Consider the following 19218-nt stretch of genomic DNA (forward strand, 5'->3'; position numbering starts at 1 on the left):
TGTTCTGTTCCACTGATCAGACTGTGAACCTTTTCCTGCCTACCAGATTTCAGAGGCTGGTATACCATGACCAAAAATCCACAAGCTTCAAGTCAATGCTGAGCTCCTGCTACATGCCTGGGCACTTGATATAAGCTCGTATTAGTGGCATTTCTGAGAGGGGTTGGCAAATTTGTTCTCAGATGACAATTTGCCAACAGATGTTCCTGAAACACACAGAATACATTTAAGTGGCTTACCCTGATCTGAGAGTGTCTGCAGCATAAAGCACAAAGAGAAATGATGCTGTGTGACAGCCAATTGCTGGCAGCTTTAATGGCAAACATCTACATTAATATTTCTCCTTTACTGCTTTGTGTGTATTTGTGGCCCTCCAAAGCAATAAAAGGAAAATTAAGCCCTCAATGTCACAACCCATAAACTAATTTTGCTAACAAAGAACAGAAAAGGAAGGGTTCAAAAGGAGCAGAATTTCTCTTTCCATTCCTAGGAAGCAGCCAAGCAGCCACGTGGTATTGCCCTGACCTTTCTTTAGCCATTTGTTCCTCTCTGCTTCTCCCTGGGATGTGTTTCTGTGTCACTTAGCAGTTGCATAAATAATGTCAAGAGGCTTCATGTGATGGAAAGCTGCAGTGAGCCATGAGACATTCCGGCTTTAATTAGGTACACAAACTAAACCCAGCAATAATATGTCTGGGGTACCATGAATGTCACAATCACAGGTCCTTTCTTGGTGAGGGCAAAACATTGTTAGAAAGCATAACAAAAGCTGCTATTTATTATAGAAGCAACTTTTGCTTTCATGTGTTCTGTTTCAATTGGCAGATATCCATTCTGTTGAACAAAGACCTCAGGGTATTCCTCTCTTCATCCTGCCTTTGCTCACCTGCCAGTTTTTAGGGCTGGGTTTTTCTGGGAGGATATGCTGAGTAATGGTCACAACCAGCTGAGGTACTATCTTGAGGCAAACATGACTATCTGAGTGGCTCAGGCAGCATTCCTGAAGCAGGGAATACTTTGGAAGAGTTTCTGGCTTCCTGAATAATTAAGAGCTGGTCCAAGGTTCTTGGAAGCTTGAGGATATTTCAGGCTACACTGTAAGGTGCTTGGCTGGGCCCCACTTTGCTCTCAATGACATAGTGAGCTCGATTCATCCTGTGTTCAGCTATTGCAGATGACAGCTGGTTTTGAAAGCCTGGCTCTACTGCATAGCTTCTAAAGAAGCCCATCTTTAAAAGAGCAGGGATTAGGGGTACAAAAATGGATTTTGACTGTCACATGCCCGGCAGGTCACAGGCCAAGCAGCTCTGAAAACAATCTATCAGAAGGCAATGATGCAAGTGAGGACAATCCAAATGCTTTCACAAAATACCCAGTTCTTGAAAGTGTGCCTGTAGAAAAAAATATTTCATAGGTATGGGTAGTACTAGCACAAATCTAACAGTACCCAGTAGAAGCAGCTGAAAAACAATTTCCCTAAGCACTTTCATAGTCATTGGTATTTCATAGAAAATTTCTAAGCTACAATATTTTAGGGTCACCCCAAGACATAGGGCTAGTTAAACACAAGACATTTGTAGCTTCTATGAAAGTTACAGGCTTACTTTTTTTAAACTTGAAAAACACTGGTTATTTCAGTGTTTATTACAGCTATTTAAATATCCTGACAGGTTTAGGTGAATTGAATTGAAACCTCATGAGTCACCTTAAATAAATTAATGTTTCTTATCTGCCGGGTTTAATTTAAACTTTTCTTCTGTGTTTTGACCAGTCATTCATTCCTGCAGTTGAGACAGATGGGTAAAGTTACAATTTTTTCCCCTTCATTTTCCTGGCCAATTTGTCTCAGCTGTGTGCACCAGCTAAGTTTTCTGTACAGAGTATGTCTGTCCAGGTCTGCCCCTCTGGAACTTGTCAGAGTATTTAGTGCTGCATAAAAAGGAAGTTGGAGGGCCAGGTGCATGAGGTAGGGAAGGAGAATCTACAAATTTCACTGTGGTGTGAATCAGGCCACAGGAGGCTAGGTTATAAAATATGTTTTTCAGAGAGGAAGTTTAGAAATAATCCAAACAGTAGAGCTGCACATATCAGAGGGTTTCAGTGAAACAGGCAGCTAAAGATACGCCTGTTGAAACAGTTTGGAGAAGGGAAGGCAAAGGGTTTTTTGACAGATGACAAAAGCACTACATTAATTGATTATTCAGTATTTGGAAAGAAATCATCTCTTTAATAAAGTATCAGAACGTAAACACTTCTTGTTTTCTTCCTTTGCAGAAAGTTCAAAAGTTTAATCTCATTTTGGAATTTTCTCTGAGCTCATTGAACAGATACACAGTATAATAACTTAGCTGTGCCTTCTGTGTTGAAGTATCAACATAATTTATTGTATAGTGCAATCTCAAAAGCTGACCATGTCTCACCCAATTCTGGCAAATTTCCTGCCTCTTCCATGTTTTATATTGAACGATATTCTGTCAATTCAAACATGTGCAACTAAGCATATGTCAAACATTAAGTATTTATCTAGGTCCAATACAAGCAGTGCTGTACTTGGGTTTCAGAGTATAATCAAAATCTCTGATTTGACTAGAAAAAAAAATTTTTTTAAGTATTTTCTTTTACAGGACTTCTTATACTTTAGTATTAGATCTGCTCGAAAATGAATATGGATTTATACACAACGAAGTAACAGAGCCTGCCTGCATCTTAATCTCAGTGAGACAACGGTGTTTGGGATAAAGGCATGCCGAGAGAATTTGCGTGCAGCGCCCGTGGTCTGAGCTGCTTTTCTCAGCTTTGGCTGTGGCAAAGCTGCACTCTAGTGGAACTGAGGCAGAAACACTCCCTGGGCTGACTCCTTCGCACCTCAGCCCCTTTGCTTCACTGCAGCTCTGCTGAGGGGTTTCGTGTGTCTGGAGGTCACTTAGGAAGTACTCCAGGCTGAGATGATCCCGAATGGCCCAGCTGATGTGTGACTCAGAGGGAAGTTTGCGCTCCATCTGTGCCGTGTGGTGCTCACCTCAGTGCGGTACAGAAAAGCATTCACCAGCTACACTGTGCAGCCCCTACATCTCCATGGGGAGCAACATCACTAAACCACCAGAACATCTGGGGTTGTCAAGATTATGGACAGGTTATTTTCCCAAAACATCTCATCTCTGCAGACCCCACTGTTTTTAGTGACCACCAGTGTCATATTATTTAAAATGTTCAGAGATTTTAAGTGCCTTAATAGGACATGAGTTCTTTATAGTATGTCCCAAGAGCACCTGACCTTCAGGCTGCTTAAATCAACGTTGATACACAAAAGTCAAGTAGTAGAGCCAAAGCTGGAGTTATTGCCAGTGAGTGAGTTAAAATGAGGCTAAGATCAGTCCCTGTTATTTGAACAATACAAGATGTGCCTTGGAAAATGTCCAAACCTCACCTGACAGGAAAACAGATTAAAACTAAAGGGCTTTTGGTTGCTATATAGCAGTCAATAGCAACCAGAAAGAACCCTTTGTGTCATGTTAACTTCACTTGTGTGAACTCTATGTTCTGAACTAAAGCCATAGGTGAAAAAAAAAAAAAAGCATAAGAAAAGCCAACTCAACCATACAAATAACACAGGAATTAGTGCTGAGTTATTAAAAAATACAAGAGGGAACACATTTGGTGGCTGAATATTATATACATCGAAATCAATTTGGTTTTTCAAGTAGAGATACCACTGTAAGTTTTGCTGCCATCTTCTGTTGCAGCATGGACATATCCACAGGTTGCTGTGCCCCTGGGAAGAGGTGATTATGCCAAAAAATCTGCTGTTCATAGATTAAAGAGGAGTTTGTGAACACTTCTACTCAGTGGAAATTAACTTTGTTTCTTCTTCCAAAACAAATGCAAAATTTCAGTAGAATTTGCCAAATATTCTTGGCATGAGAAGTAGAATTGGGGAAACATTTCTTTTTGGTGTTCTAAAAATGAAGTACTTAAAGACTTTCTGAGGTAAATTTTGGGCTACCCGTGATCAATTCTGAAGATTGAAAAAAAAAGTCAGGACAAAATATGTAAATCAGAAATGGATTGTTTGACCACTTGCTCTACAGAAGTCCTCATTCTAAAGGTTCTAGGCTTTGTGGTCTGTGCTGTGTCTTTGTTGCTGGTAGGCCCTCACCTCTTAGATGAAAGGTGCATCAGGCAGGTCATGATTACATCTCAGATATGCCCTTGCTGTGTGCACAGCAGAGGCCTTTTGAAGCTTTCCTGCTATCTGTGTGTGCAGCACTGTGAATCTGGTTTGATGATCTAGAATTCACACTAGTACTGCCAATAACAAAGAAACATCCTCTGTCTGAGTATCAAGTCCATATTTTGTGCTGAACATTTTATCCTGCACACCGAATTGCAGATTTAGTGATAGAGGCAGCACTTCAAGATGCTAGCTTCAAAAATACAAAGGTAGTTTAAAAGCTGTTCACAGCTGATTAAGGAAAAAAAAAGAGACACACAAGGGACTTTATTTCCATGATAGCTGTGCCTTCATCTCGACTGTCAGCAATGTGATTCTGTCACAGGCTTTCTCTGCAAAACATCAAAATACCTCCCTTTGCAGGGGTAATGTTAGCTATCTCTTTTTGAAATGGCATCAAGGGAATGTGCTTTTCTAACTTCAGTTTCCAAAACGAGAAGCTAAGGTTTGAGCTCTTCTTCTTGCACTGAAGAACCCAAGAGACTTAATATCTTCTGTTTCAGAGAACACCCTCCTTTTGTGCTTAATATACCATGGTCTCCATCATTACAATATTTCAAAAATAAATTTTAAAAATCCAAACAAGCAAACAAAAAAGAAAACCACAAAACACACAACAAATTTCTTTTTTTTTTTCCAGTCATCATAAAGCTGTAGCCCATACATCATCAGTCAGGTGCATGAATAAAATATTATGAAGCAATTCTTCTTCTGCCTTGTCCTGTTTAAGCCCCTTTTCAAGTTGCTGGCTTCAGGCAATAATTTGTTAATGCAGGTGTGCCATGTTTTCTTGTGACTGCAGAAGCTGAAAAAGTGACTTTGAATAAAGGAGGGTGGAAATTCTAAGGCTGTAACAGAACTGGGCCTAAAGATGGGGCTGTGGACTGACAGGGACCTTCATCTTACAGCCGTGCCCATAGAAAGAGATTTTTGCCTTGAGAGAATGGAGGAAAGTTATTTCAGTAACTGATGGAAACACACTCATGTATTCAGTAAATGCAGTTAAGGTTAAGGGTTAAAGATGTATCTCATGTCTGTCTTATGCTCTTCTAAACATGGGCAATTCCCCTACCCTCTCACACTCCCTTCCCATGGTTAACTAGTGAGGCAGAGCAAGGATTGGACCTGGCACTATGAAAGCAACACTCTATTCAAATCAATTTGTCTTAACAAGGCCATGAAATCACAGTCTAAAATGGAAAGCTGTCTGTCTTCCCTGAGGTTTCTGGAAGACTGAAACCTCAAGAAGGATATCGATGGTTCTCCAGGTGCTGACACTCTCCTAAATCTCCCCACTGCTCATTTGCTCCAAAATCTGGCATCAGCACACTTTGAGTCAGGCTCTAAAATTCTACTTTAATGCTTTTGTTGTGAGCTTTGAGCCGGAGATGTTGCCTCTTGCAGGAAGGAAAACCGTTGAAATAAAATAGAAGGAGAACTAGAGGGAGAATATAAAAAGATATTCAGATTTAAATAAAGCCTATTTTGCAGATGCTAGGGTTAAGGTGCTCAACAATCAATACAGCTGATGTTTTACTCTAATTGTCATCCTTGTTGCTCTTTTCTATCAGGCCCACATGCTATGAGAAGCAGTGAAGAGACAATTTCATATCTACTAATTATTATCATGATGTTATTAATTTAGACTAAGGATAATAATAAGATAGGGTGTGTGTAGAAAGAATTCATTATGAAATTAATTGCACTGATTAGGGTCAACACATAAGATAAGGTTTATAAAGCATTTTAGAAACAATTAGTTTTGATGGCTATTTGGCATCCTAAGACATGTAAATCTAGAGTATGCATTTTACATTACTCCCCCCTCCCCATTCATATGCTAAGTCCTCTGAAAAACGCAGCTTGTTCAAAAGAAAATTGAAATCAGTGGATTGAAGCAAAGCTGGATAATGAGGTATTATTGATATATTCTGTAAATGCTTCAATTATTTCTGCCTTTGGGTTTGAAATTATTTCAAAGAAACAAAGAAATATATTAAAAATGGCTTTTTACAAAGTCAATTTTAACGTCTCCATTGCATTTGTGGTTGTTGTCTTTTCCCCTTAATAGACATAGAAAGGGCTTGATTATAGTTATCTTTCTGAATATACTGTTGCTTTTTGCAATTCCTTTCTCTTGACTCTCAAGGGCTCTCTCACAGAATGGTGGCCCTCAGTTATGTGAAGCACCTGTTCCTAATTCATCTCTGTAAATGAAACTTAACATGGCTTTGTCTCCTTGCATCCTAAATGCCCTTTCTTCTTTTCTTTCTTTCCCCTGAATTCTTATGGAAAACAACTGACAGAAGGAGCTAGCAGAAACATCCTTTAAACCAAAGAGTGATTGTGCATTCAGGATGCTCTTTAACATAAAGGTCTGCAGTAGTCTACATTCCTCCCTAATGCAGTTGATTTTTGGCACTTGATTTCAACATGACCATACTTGGTCAGTCCTGACAGCTTTCAAAGACCTCATCCTAAATACAGGCTGTTCACACCAAAGAGACAGTTTAGCTAAACTTAGCTGCTTCTGACCCAACAGAGGTCTGATCCCTGTCTGCCACAACACGTGGGCTCTCATGAGGTTCATCAGTGTAGCTGCCCTGAAAGTGGACACATCCATTTAGATCTTGCTCATCTCCTTTTCTCCCTGTCCAGTCACTCAGACTAACAATGGAAGCAGCCAGCTCCTCTATACAACAAATGAGAAGTCCTCGGGCTTTTTTTTTTTTCCTAAGAAGCAACAATCATTATCTATATCTTTGCAGATGGGGAAACTGAGGCCCCGAGGTGCATGAGTAATGTACCCAGAAGACCAAAGAGCTGCTGGCATACAGCCCGTTTCTCCAGAGCCCTGGCACAGAAAGGACATTAGGGAGCTGTGGGTACATAAGCACAGCATATACAGCTTCCTGGATTCAAATCCCTGAGAAACACAGGAGGGTGCAATTAGGAATGGAACCAGAGCTTACTGAAGTGAGTGGAAATCCTTCCAATTATTTCAACAGGTATCTGGCACTGGCCCCTGATGAATCCTCTGGGGCTGCCTGTTGCCTGCTCTGCGTAGCTCATTAACAACAAAACTCATTGTGAGCATGTAACTCCTCGGCTGGCAGGTTTGCAGGTATCTGTGCTTATCTTTCCACTGCAAGCAGCAGCTAACAGAGACAGGATGGGGAAAAGAATGTAAGAGGGGAGAGATCAGCCACAGCAAGTCACAAGAGGAAGCAGCTTACAGCAGTGGCAGGACCTCTTGTTCACTTTTGCCTGTCCTCCAGGAGCTTGGCAGAAAGCTGACAACTTTGTGGCAGTCAGTAGAGCAAACACCATTTCTCAGCTTATTTTCTATTGCAAAAGTAGCTTGATACTGTGACTGATCGATGCTCCTGGAGAGTCAATACCCAGATCACATGCAGTAAATCCCAGGAGCAGCGCCAAAACTGCAGTGAGTGACTGTGTCTCAGCACACTGCCAAATTCTCCTTCCCCTCCCACACCAGAAACCCACCAAGACAATGGAGCTGATGTAAGTGACATCAGCCCACCAGAAGCTAGAATTTGGCTCATTTCAGTCTCAGAGACATCATCATTGGACATATAGCTCCAGGGGAAAGATCTAGAAAAAGCAGCACATTCTTTAAAAGTGAAAATAACACAGACAGGAATTTTGGAGAGCTGCAGTAATGCAGTACAATACCCCAGGTGATATGCCACTCAAACAGTGCCCTGCATCAGGGCAAGCTAGTCTATTCTATTAGTCCAGTAGAAGAAAAAGAAAAAGAAAAAGAAAAAGAAAAAGAAAAAGAAAAAGAAAAAGAAAAAGAAAAAGAAAAAGAAAAAGAAAAAGAAAAAGAAAAAGAAAAAGAAAAAGAGAACCAGATTATACAACAGCAGGCAGCCCTGCTGCTCAATACCAAGTAATAAAAATCAATTGTATGATCAATAGGCTTTTCTGTCCACAGGGCTTTGAAGATTCTGCTGTCATGCTCTCTGCTATAATTAGCACTTGATGAACTTAAAATGTTTGATGACTGTGAAATTGCATTCCTATAGAGACAATGCACATCTGGAATAACAGCATTCAATTCAGGGATCTATGGAGTCTCACACCATTAAACACAGAACTTTAAATAGAGTTTTCACTGTGAAAACGGGGGAAGCCTCTTTGACATGCCAACATCAGCTCTGGTCCACTTACTCCTCAAATCACTGGTGTAGCAGACAATCTTCAAAAAGCTCAGGATACACTTTTAAGCAACTACAACATTTGCTTGTTTAGGAATGAATGTACTCTCCCAGCAGAAGATGAAGACAGGCAGACCACTGTTACTTCAATTTCACCTTCACAGTCAGAATGAAGGCAGAATGGAATATATCACTCTATATACCAGTAAGTATAGGGAGAGAGAAAGACTCATTAACAAATTAACCCATTCTAGCTTCAGTATAAAATAAGCTGCTTTGTGATAAGAGATTAGAAAATAGAATCTTTTGTTGGAAGAAAAAATGAGAAAATGCATGGCAAACACGATTGACTCCAACTCACACTTTTGCAAAGCTGAGAATGCATGTTTCCTTCTCCAGAACCAGTATTTTTAACTGTAAGCATTTCTGCCTTGCACGCTAAACGAAAACAGCCTTCTTTTGCCTGAGATGGGAGCACACACCTGAAAAGGAAAGCTGAACTGGGGCAAGGGCAAGACAAAGGGCAAGGAGAGGCTGATGTTTTCACTCCAAGAGCAGCAGAACCTTGGCCACAGCCTCAGTTTAGAACTGATTCCTTCACCGTGTCAGGATAACATGCACTAGTGTTTCTAGCTGTGCTATTCATTACTCCTCCTGGAAATAAAAACCCTGAAAGAAAAGACCCATTTTATCAGACAGCTATTTCCAAAGGGTGGACACACAAGACAGATCAGGTGGTGTCACCAACCCTGCTTTAAGGGTTAATGCCAGTGGAGTGTGAATGTGACTTTCAGAAGACATTGCTGGTAAGAAGCCGGCCCTCTCAGAATGAGGGCCCACAACATGGGATCACTGTGTGGCAACTCAGACTGGCCTAAGCTGCCTTTCACTCTACATTAAAGCCTAAACCCAGAAAAACTAAAAGTGAAGGCCTGCAAATGGATCTTGTCCTTCTGGGGGTGTTCAGGGCCAGTGTTCAGAACCAGGACACTGGCTTCTGCTATCATGCTGGGCAGATATCAAAAGCAGCTGAGAGTCCCTATACGAATTCTCTCTTTTAGTGCTGCCTCCTCAATCATTGGAAAAAATTCTCTTCTCTCTCTCCACATGTCCCACCATTGCCCCCAGAGCCCAAGGAAACACATGTAAGCCTAAATATTCATAAATATTTTCATGGTTTCACTCTGACTACATGTGTTTCTGCACAGAAATTCAATGTGGATTGCTGCTTTAGATCTCATGCTTGACCTCTTCAGTTTTTAAGTCTGCTATGGAAGGCTTGTCATGAATCAGAATCGTGGAATATTTTGAGTTGCAAGGGACCCACAAGGATCATTGAGTCCAACTCCGGGCCTTGCACAAGACCCCTAAGAATCACACCACGTTCCTGAGAGCGTTGTCCAAACACTTTTGGAACTCTGTCAGGCTTGGTGCTGTGGCTCTTCCCTGGGGAGCCTGAATTCATTGTGAAGTAAGAAAAGTAAAACCATCAGCACTCTTCTAGCATTCATTATGTGACAAGGTTAATGCATGGTAAGGTTTGAGGGCTGGATATGAATCTGTAGGGCTGATCTCAGACTTCAAGCTGAACGTTTTAGAGGTTTGTCCATGCTAACACTGCTAGAATTATCCAAGTTGTTCCCATTTTTGATCTGTAAGGTCTGAAAGCCAACAGTTCTCTGCACATAAAAATACAATGAAAATCAGACATTGCTGAAACAGAGCAGCATCTCATATTTAGCGACACCTGCAAAAAATGTGTGAATATGGATCAAAAACCAAGAAAAAATTCCCTTCATATATCACATGAGAAGTACCAGTGTGTAATTTCTGTCTGCTTTTGTAAGGTGCCTATAGAACATTTTAAAGCTAGAGGTTAAACATTCAACCTCTATTTCGAGCTTTCCTGCCCCTGAAGTGTTTCCATAGATACTTAAAATATAAGACAACCTGACCTTTGAAGGATGCTCTATTGAGTTTTCAGGTATTATCTGATTGTAACACTTTACCCCTAACCTATTCTTGGCTTCTGCTTTGTATTATGATGAATCTCTAGTTTGTACCTGTAGAGGCAAGGTCTTAGGGTTTTTTCTTCAAACTTTAGTAGCACGGCACTGGGACCGGCTTTTGCTTCACCAATTCTTTGATCACAACAGAACTGCAGCAAAACCATAAAGACCAGAAAAGCTTTGTTAATTCAAGTCCCTACTGCTCTTAAACTCCTCCCCATACTCCTCTTTATTTCTTTTTCCAGAGGGTGGAGGTGTAATTAGCTGATATTTGCCACTTCGGCCACGACAGGCAGCAGGACAACCTGAAGACCTGGCACATCTTTGCTTGGCTGTTTCACAACCTGTTACATGGGTAGCAAAGTCTGTGCCAAATTCCTGTGTTGTCCTAAGGGCATATCCCAGCAGGCAGCCTGGAACATCAGTTACTGATCTAATGCACCTGCCTTGTCACACTCATCTAAACTGACTGGATCACAGTTTATATTTAGGGAAATATCCCAAGTTATGAGAGCTGGAGGAGCTGGGACATTGACCTCAATGAAAACATGATAATTTACATCAGCCAGAGTAGCAGCTTTGTGGAAATTTGCTCATTTAAATCAGTGGAGGATTTCCCCCATTGTCCCTGGAAAGGTTCCACGAAAATACAATGTTGCCTCTAGTCTCTGTTGCCATTGTCTGAAGCAATTACTGCGCCATATTCCCCAGAAAAATGTGCAGCAGTATGTATTTAGGTCTCAAGGTGACTTACTGCCTGTTTTTCTGTAACAAGAGATGGGTGCTTTACTTCAATAGCTTTTATTAGTGGTGAAAAAAGAAAAGGCAGTGATCAGATTTTGTAATTCAATAGAGAAGGTAATTTGCACTCCAGTCTTCTTGGAAATGAGGCTTTTTATTAGAAAAAAGAAAAGATCTGAAAGGAATAACTCTTTCATGCATTGTGGCACATAAGAAAAAGGCTGGAGAATAGTAGGGGCTGACCCTTTCTTCCAATGTGTAGTTTTTTCCTGGAGACAAAACCAGAGCTAAATCTTAGCCAGATCTCTGTGGCACTGACCAGTTAGTTGGCTCTCAGGGATCCTGAACGTGGGCAGCCCTTGTAAGCATAGGCCTTGTCTTGCACTGACAACACAAGAAACAGCACAGAGAAAAAGAGGGATTGGGTTCTGAAGAGTGTGTGAAGACAGTGTGAAAACCTGTATCATATTCCAGGCTGTACCTAAGGAGAATTTCCCTGCTGCCACAAGGCCACAGGAGCCAGCGCTGTGGAAACTATAGAAATAGACAGTAAATGGATCCTTCACTGCTGACATATTTGAGGTAGGGGTACTGCTCCTGCAAAATCAGGTGTTGTGAAAAATGAGCACTGTGTACTTCGAAGAAGTAGAAAGCCTCAACTGTAAATAAAAGGCTTGCAATTAAAAATGATGTCAATAATTTCATGAATGAGACTGGAATCAGTGGCTCAGAGAGTTATGATTCCACTTAAGTAATATGGAACATGGTTGGAAGCCCAAAGACTTTTGTTTTACATAATACGAAGTAACATTTTTGACAATCTTTGGTGAAGTTTTCAGGTAAAGCAAAAAAGCCTGCTTACAAGTTGAATTTACATTTCCATTTCATTACAAAATAGCAATTTCTTTTCATTTGCTTATTAAAATCCAGCATGAAACACAAACAGAAGGTGAAAATGCCAGCTTTACTTTGGATTTCTTCAAGAAAAAGAAATTAATAGTCAAACTGCAGAAGCAATTGATGATAAAGACTCCACTGTCAGAAAAAAAACCCCAAACCTGGTCATTTCCTGATTAAGGAACAAAAGTAAGAACAGTGATATTTTTCAAAGACTTAAAAAAACCTAAAACCAACTGAAATACTGTTTCCTGACTGCATTTTATACAATGGAATGGATTTTCTCACTGTTTTAATCTCAGACTTTTCTCTGTCTGCAGGCTATTCCCCATGCCTGCAAAAACCAGATAATGATGCTGATACATAAGTAAAGAGGAACTCACTGGAGCAGAGAGGTGTGAATGGTTGAGCCAGCCTTGACAGGAGCTCAGAAGATCATTTGTTGCTCAGAGGGGCACTAGATGGTTGTGTAAGATGGGGATGGCAAGATCAGCTGCGATTAGAGTCTGTCCTGAGACTGGAACAATCAGCTGTATGACTGCAGCAGAAGGAAAAAAAACATAAACAAAAACTTTCCTTTTAGAAATATTGACTAACATCCTCTGCCAAGACAATCAGCTTCTCAAGATGGACAGAGCCCAGGATTGGGCCATCTGCACTTTGAGTTCATGTTTTCAGAGCACGGGAAATGCAGCAACAACCACCACCATCATCAGGTGCAGCTGAAGAAGAACATTTTAAGCACCATATATGAAGTTTTACACTTCAGAATTACTGGGGGCATCTTCAAGATGGGACACAAATATGAGCTGCAGATTTTAATTAACTGGTGTGGTTTTGGTTGCCATCTCTATTTGGTTGCTGAGTATATGGCATGAATAAATGAAGAGAGATAACCAAGGGGGAAAAAAACCCACATTGCAAACACAGTTCAGCCAAGCTTTACTTTTCAACTGGTTAAAGAAGAAGCTTCTTAAACTTAATATGACCTAGAAACTGCACATTCCCCAGCAGCCCTAATTAGTTGAAGAAACTAAGCGTTTTACCACATAACCTTCAAATAATCTCTTTGAATTCACTGGTTTCCCAAGTGCTTCTTCCTTGTCCCATTTCATACAGTTAATGAAACATCTCAATCAAGGAGCAGGTTTTTATATGTGAGCAGTTTCTGTCTGCATTCTAAAGGACTGAGATTTGAAACAAATCACCACTCTTTGCTTTGCTCCTTAGGGTAAAAATGAGTGTCAGCACCATATCCTCTTTCTGACCCAGAAATGATTTCTCAGGTACCTCACCTCCATTTTCAGTCTCAGAAGAATACTTTCACATCTCAGGAGGAAAAGAGTATGGGCATAGGAATCCAAAAATGCTTTGCTTCTCATGTACAGCTGCTAATTGGAACGTCCAGCCCCTCTCCAGCTTTACATTTGAGGTGGGGTATTCTGGTCTGTGCCCTGGGAAAGTTCTTGTGAACAGAACACAGTTCATACTTGTCAAGGCACTGACGTTGCCACACCTGGCACATATGTATGTAAATAAAATTTAATCCAGGGCAGAGGGTGACAGGGGCATCCTGTTCATGGAAGGCCTGTCTTCCTTTTTTTTTTTATCCAGCAGCTGTCCAGAAATTGCTTTTCAGTGACCTTTAGTCCAGTCTTCCAGGAACAGATCTCCAACATAAGATACCTAAGCTAAACTGACCAAAGCAGTGTCATTCCATTCCAAAGTCTGGGAAATTCACCCACACAGAGAAAGTCTGGAATTTGTGCAGCATTTCTAGAGCTTCTTCTGCCTTTCTCCTTGTGTTCCTCCACTCACTTATTTCCATTATGACTAAGTAGGACAAATACAGTTGAAATTCCTACTGGAATTATTGCTATTGGCAAATCCTCTACTAAGGGAAAAATCTGTTGAAGTTTAATCTATATGGAGTCACATAATTCAGATGGTTAAAGTGTTCATGTAATATAGGTACTTGATGACCTTCAAAATTTGGGGTCTGGTTGGCTCAGTGAGCTACCCCAGAATCCTCAACATGGTCACTGTTTGCCTCTCTTTCTCACTTTGAACTGCACTTAGCTAAAAACTTAGTGAAAAGGTTTATAAGCTCATCAGTTTTGAGGACAGCTGGTAAGCAAAAGAAGATGAAGTTAACTAATCTGTAAAATAATTGTTAACATTCTTTTACTCTATTTTTTTTCTAAAAATGCTCAACTAAATGATCATTTAAAATATGAAAAATTATTGCTGGATTTCCACTAAAAATCCCAATTCTGTTCCTGCTAAAGTTGTGGGGGTTTTAGAGTAACTGAAGAACATTGTGTGTGTGAAAGTGTTCCAGTGAAAACATTTGGCCAGCCCCAACAGACTCCTAGAAAACTTCTTCCTTTGTCTTACCATTGCAAATGTAAGTACATAATGGGGTAAAGAAATTACTTATTGACGAAGGCTTTTATCTATTTGCTTTCTGAAATAAGCACACATTGCAGTTTTGAAGGCTGTAAAAACTACAATGCAAATGCAAGCTCACGATCTGCAGCATTATAACCCATTAATGACTAGGCACAAGGAAGAGAACAAAGACCAGAAGGGAAGAGGTGAAAGAAAGCATGGCATACAAATCTAACCTCAAGAACCAGCTGGAAATTATCCATTAGAGGGTTCCCTAATTGAAAACAACTTCAACAAAACTGCAAATTGCATTTTTTGCAGTAATTATTTCAACTCCACATTGGGAGAAATTGCAATGAAGTTATTTCAACAGTTTTCAGCATTTTCAAATCCTACTTCAGGTCATAGACAAATGCTCAAAGGTTGAAATATTCCTTAGGAGGGGGAAAAAAAAGTTGTCCAGACTTGCTGGTTCACTTTGATCTTCCTGAGTAAGATATTCTTTTGACAAACAAATTCTCATCAGGTGGAAGCAAACCCAGTGGTTCAGAACCCACTGAGTTGTCATTTGGCTCACAGCTTTGACAGCCTCTGTTTTCCTGGATGCTCTTGGAAGAATGCTGTTCAGAGAACGTGTTTGCTTCTAGTGCCAGGTACATTTCCTTTTCAGAGTATCTGGGGCACACAGAAACCAGCACCATCAGTGTTGTGCACCATGTTCTGACTTCTCACAATGGGGTAACAGAGAAGGTAAGTATCGGTTCAGTATCACATAAATCTGTGATACACCTGTTCTGCTCCAACTGTTACTCCTTTCCTAAGAACTGCTCGTTTTCTTCCTGTGTAAAATTTTACAGCTGCTTGAAAACGTGCTCGTGTTTCTGGCACTGTTTTTGCCTAGAAGCGATTCGCTAACTTGGAACTTTGTAAAAAATGCGGTTGATTGTTTTGTTCAGCTTCGGAAAAATAAACCGGGCTTGTCGCCCTCAGCCGGGTGTCCAGCCCACGGCCGGGACATAGCATCTGGAAGCTGGTGTTCCTTCCGGCTGAAGAGCAGTGCTGGAGCTGGCGGGCTGCTGGCACCATCTAGTGATGCCTGCGGGCTTGCACAGCTCCCTCCTGCCTGAAGCACGGGGGAATGCTGGCTCAGAGTGCCAGAGATCCCTGGAAGGAAAAACAACTCTTAAACCACAAACACTGTTACAAGGACTAGAGTTCTATCCTTGGCATCACCCTTTTTAACTGGCTTTTCCCGTGACACACCATGTAACACTAAGTACGTTTGCATCACATTTGTATGGATATCAAATGAACTACACAGGGTTTACAGGGCACAACAAAGTGGTACTTACTGGAGAAAGCAAGATGCAATGGGAAGGGTCAAACACATTTCCACATGCATTTTTCTGTAAATCCAAAGTTTTCAGTCAAAAAAAAAAAAAAAAATCTAGACCAACCCCCAGGTTTTCTCTCCTCCCTGCTGAAGTTGACAGCTCTCTCAGGCTCTGCTCATATGGCAACAAGGAGAACTTCCACTGGTCCTCTTTTGGAATGTTTTGAAAGGCCTTCACCTCAAGGCACTGGGGACACTGGCCTTTCTCTCGGTCTCCTCATCAGCTGTGAGATTGGACTTGGGTTCCTGTTGTAGAAACCAAGGTGGAAGGTGCTGCCACCTGTCACCTACCATGAAGGGGGGCTGCAGCGGAGAGGAGGCCTGTGTTGATTTCCCACCTTCGTAACAAGAAGTCCATGCTCCATTGTGAATTTGACTGTAGGTTCCTCCTCTCATCCCAAGTCAGGTCCCTTAGTGGTCCCTTGCCTTTCCTGCCTGCTCTTCTGCTTCCATACTGGCACAAACCAAACTGAGTGCAGTGCTCAGCTCTCTGAGGACTGACATCACCTGTAAAGCTGGACACATCTTTTCTTTCCTGCTTCTCCTCTTCAGGAGGAGATGGTTTTGGTCAACCAAAGGCTTTTGTGACTCTGTCCCCGTTTTTTGGTCTGTTGTTGCATTTTTTCCCCTTAGAGGAAAATTAATCAAGGTATCCAAGGCCATTTTAGGATCTATGGATCAAAATTAGGCAAAAAAAAAAAAATTCTAGGGGAGTTGGAAGCCATTTTTAGTTTAAAAATCTTCTTTCTATGTAAGACAGTCCAGAACTGCCACTGAATGACAGGCTCAGAGTCAAAAACAAGGGTTGAGGCTGACCAGAAATTTTTTCCCCATTGTTTTCATCCACTGGCGGATATAGGAGGTCAAAACCAGATTACTTTGAAAGGAAAACATTTCCTTTCCTCTGTCCTCCTTCTTCTTAACAGGTGATCTGAGTTTTGGTGATATCTTTAGTGCCACATCGCTGCAATAATAGCAGTGACACACTAAAGACCACAAAAAAGGCAGAAGATCACAGAGAGATCATCAGGTTGGAGAGACCCAAGGACAAAGCAGGGGACTTTGCCTGAACACAGCTGGCTGGAGAGAGAGGCATCCATTTCCAAATGAGGTCAGCTCGTGCCCTCAGCTCCCAGGCAGGACTTGAGTCACACCCATGAGTGCAGAGCAAGGTGACTCCTAGAAAGAGGTTTGCTTAGCTCCATCTGGCCCAGGAGCATTTCACTGGATTTCAGCCCTTGCCAGGGCTGCAAGTTCATGCTGAGGCAAGAGACCTTGCCTGGGGCTAAGGGTTATGTCAGGGGACCAACAGGAGACCCCCAGCCCCTGGAGTGGTGCTTGGAGGACCAGCCCAGGAATTCATACTCTTTGTTAATATAATGCAATTCACTATTTAGAAAAGACAGGGTTTGGTGGATGGTTTTTTTTTTTATTAGAAGTGGGAAACAAGGAGTCACAAGTCTCAGGATCAGTGCTGTAAGTTACTAAGCTCTCAGTTTATTGCCTGTCTCCAGAGTCCCTTGTGTAAAAGTAGGGGCAGTTCTTGTCTGAATTGTCAGAGCATTTCCAGGGTTTGCTGGCTAATGCTTGAAAAAAGGCATAGAAACCTTTGAATGAAAATTCTGTGACACAGAATTCAAGAGACTAGAATTAAAACAGAGCAAGAGAAAGAGCAGATTTGTGTAAAAAAAACCACCCCACAAACATGTCTCTAGTTCTGCCATGGGGAGCAGGGAAGCTATTCACCTAAAAATGAACTTAAAGGCTATTGGTGACTTCGTGGGGATTGTAATTCTTTCTTTTGAGTTTGAGGGCAGAGAAGATGGGAAGGGATGAGAGCAGAAACGAGGTGCTCTCCATTTTTCCTTCCACTGTGCTAAAGCTGAGGTTTACATTGTGTTCCCAGAGACTGAGTACCTACTCACAGTCCAATCTTCTACTAAAATTATCCAAAGAGGTCTCACCTGAAGAGTTAAGTTGCTGAGTGCTGTCTATATATGAGCTGATAGATGCACTCTGCAACCACTCAGGGCACTGTCAACATCCCTGTTCCTGGCATCCCCTCTGAGGGACCCGTCACTATCTTTCCACTCAACTTTTTGCCATAACTCTCCTTTGGCTGGTTTTGATGGAAACAAACCCATCAATAAACCTCATCTGTCCCTCACATGCAGCACAGCCTCTGCTGCAGATGACAGCAGCTTGAGCACTCGGACCTCTACAGGGCTAAAGGAGACCAAGAAGGCTCCTTTGACCAGCCCATGGGCAGGGGACAGGTTCAGCTGTCTGGCTTGAGCCAGGGTGCGTTGCTGCAGGTCTGGTGCTTCCAGCCAAGGGGGAGACGCAGAGAACTCAATTTACCAAGGTTAAAAATACAACCTGGGCAAGGGAAGGATCTATCCTTTTAGATTTACCTTTTCCTACATATAGCTCATGTTATACATATATACACTTATATTACATACAAGAACAGTGGTAAAGCCACTTATGACAGCATGGCTAAGCTTTAAAAACAAACAAAAGACAACCACCAAACCGAAATCAGGAACCTAGCATTTCAGCTCCTTCAGAGCATTAGCAAAGCCTGAATAAGGCAGCTGAATTAAGAGCTTGCTCTGTCCCTGTACATGCCATCAGGAAGCTAAGCCATCCCCCACACAAGCCAACACACCTTTTAGGCAGCTCAGTTTGTGGGCAGATCTCCCACTGGCCTGCAAAGTACGGCAGAGCCATGCGCTTGTGCTTGGCTACCTGGTTCTGTTAAAAAACAATTTAGCACAAAGCAGATTCTTACCATGTTTTCAGCCTAGTAGGTTTTACCCTGGTTTTCTACCAGGAAAAAAACAGCAGGTTTTCTGCCAGGGTGTGAGAAACTAGTCAAAGATGAGGATGACCTGACTGCAGGTTTAAGGGAAAATGATTTCTCAGGTTGCCAACCCACTTGGGTTCCCTAGATCAACCACCTTGTCCTGAAAATGCCTTCCTGGGGGTGGGGGGCAGCACTAGCTGGTGGTACAAAAGGCAGGGCCTCCTGTATTGATGCAGTTTGAAATCATTAACTCACACAGCACAGGCAGAGGCGCTCACATACCCAGGCTCCCCATCTCTATGCCATGCTCTTAGATCTCCCTTGCAGTCCATGGGCAGGCCCAGGCACCACTCCTGTTCCCTGTCTGCACCATAAACTGCTCACATGCTGCCTACAAAACTTCAGGAGCAGCAACCCAAGCCTGCCCCTTGGCACTGACAGCCCCTGCCACACTGCAGCCCCCAATGCTATGTCCTGTGGTAGCACTGCACCCTGCTCTTTGCTGCTTGAGTAACAACTGCACAGCTCAGAAACCCACATTTCCATGACAGACTAAGATGACA

This window comes from Aphelocoma coerulescens, chromosome 4, assembly GCF_041296385.1.
Source record: "Aphelocoma coerulescens isolate FSJ_1873_10779 chromosome 4, UR_Acoe_1.0, whole genome shotgun sequence".
Classification (NCBI taxonomy): Eukaryota; Metazoa; Chordata; class Aves; order Passeriformes; family Corvidae; genus Aphelocoma; species Aphelocoma coerulescens.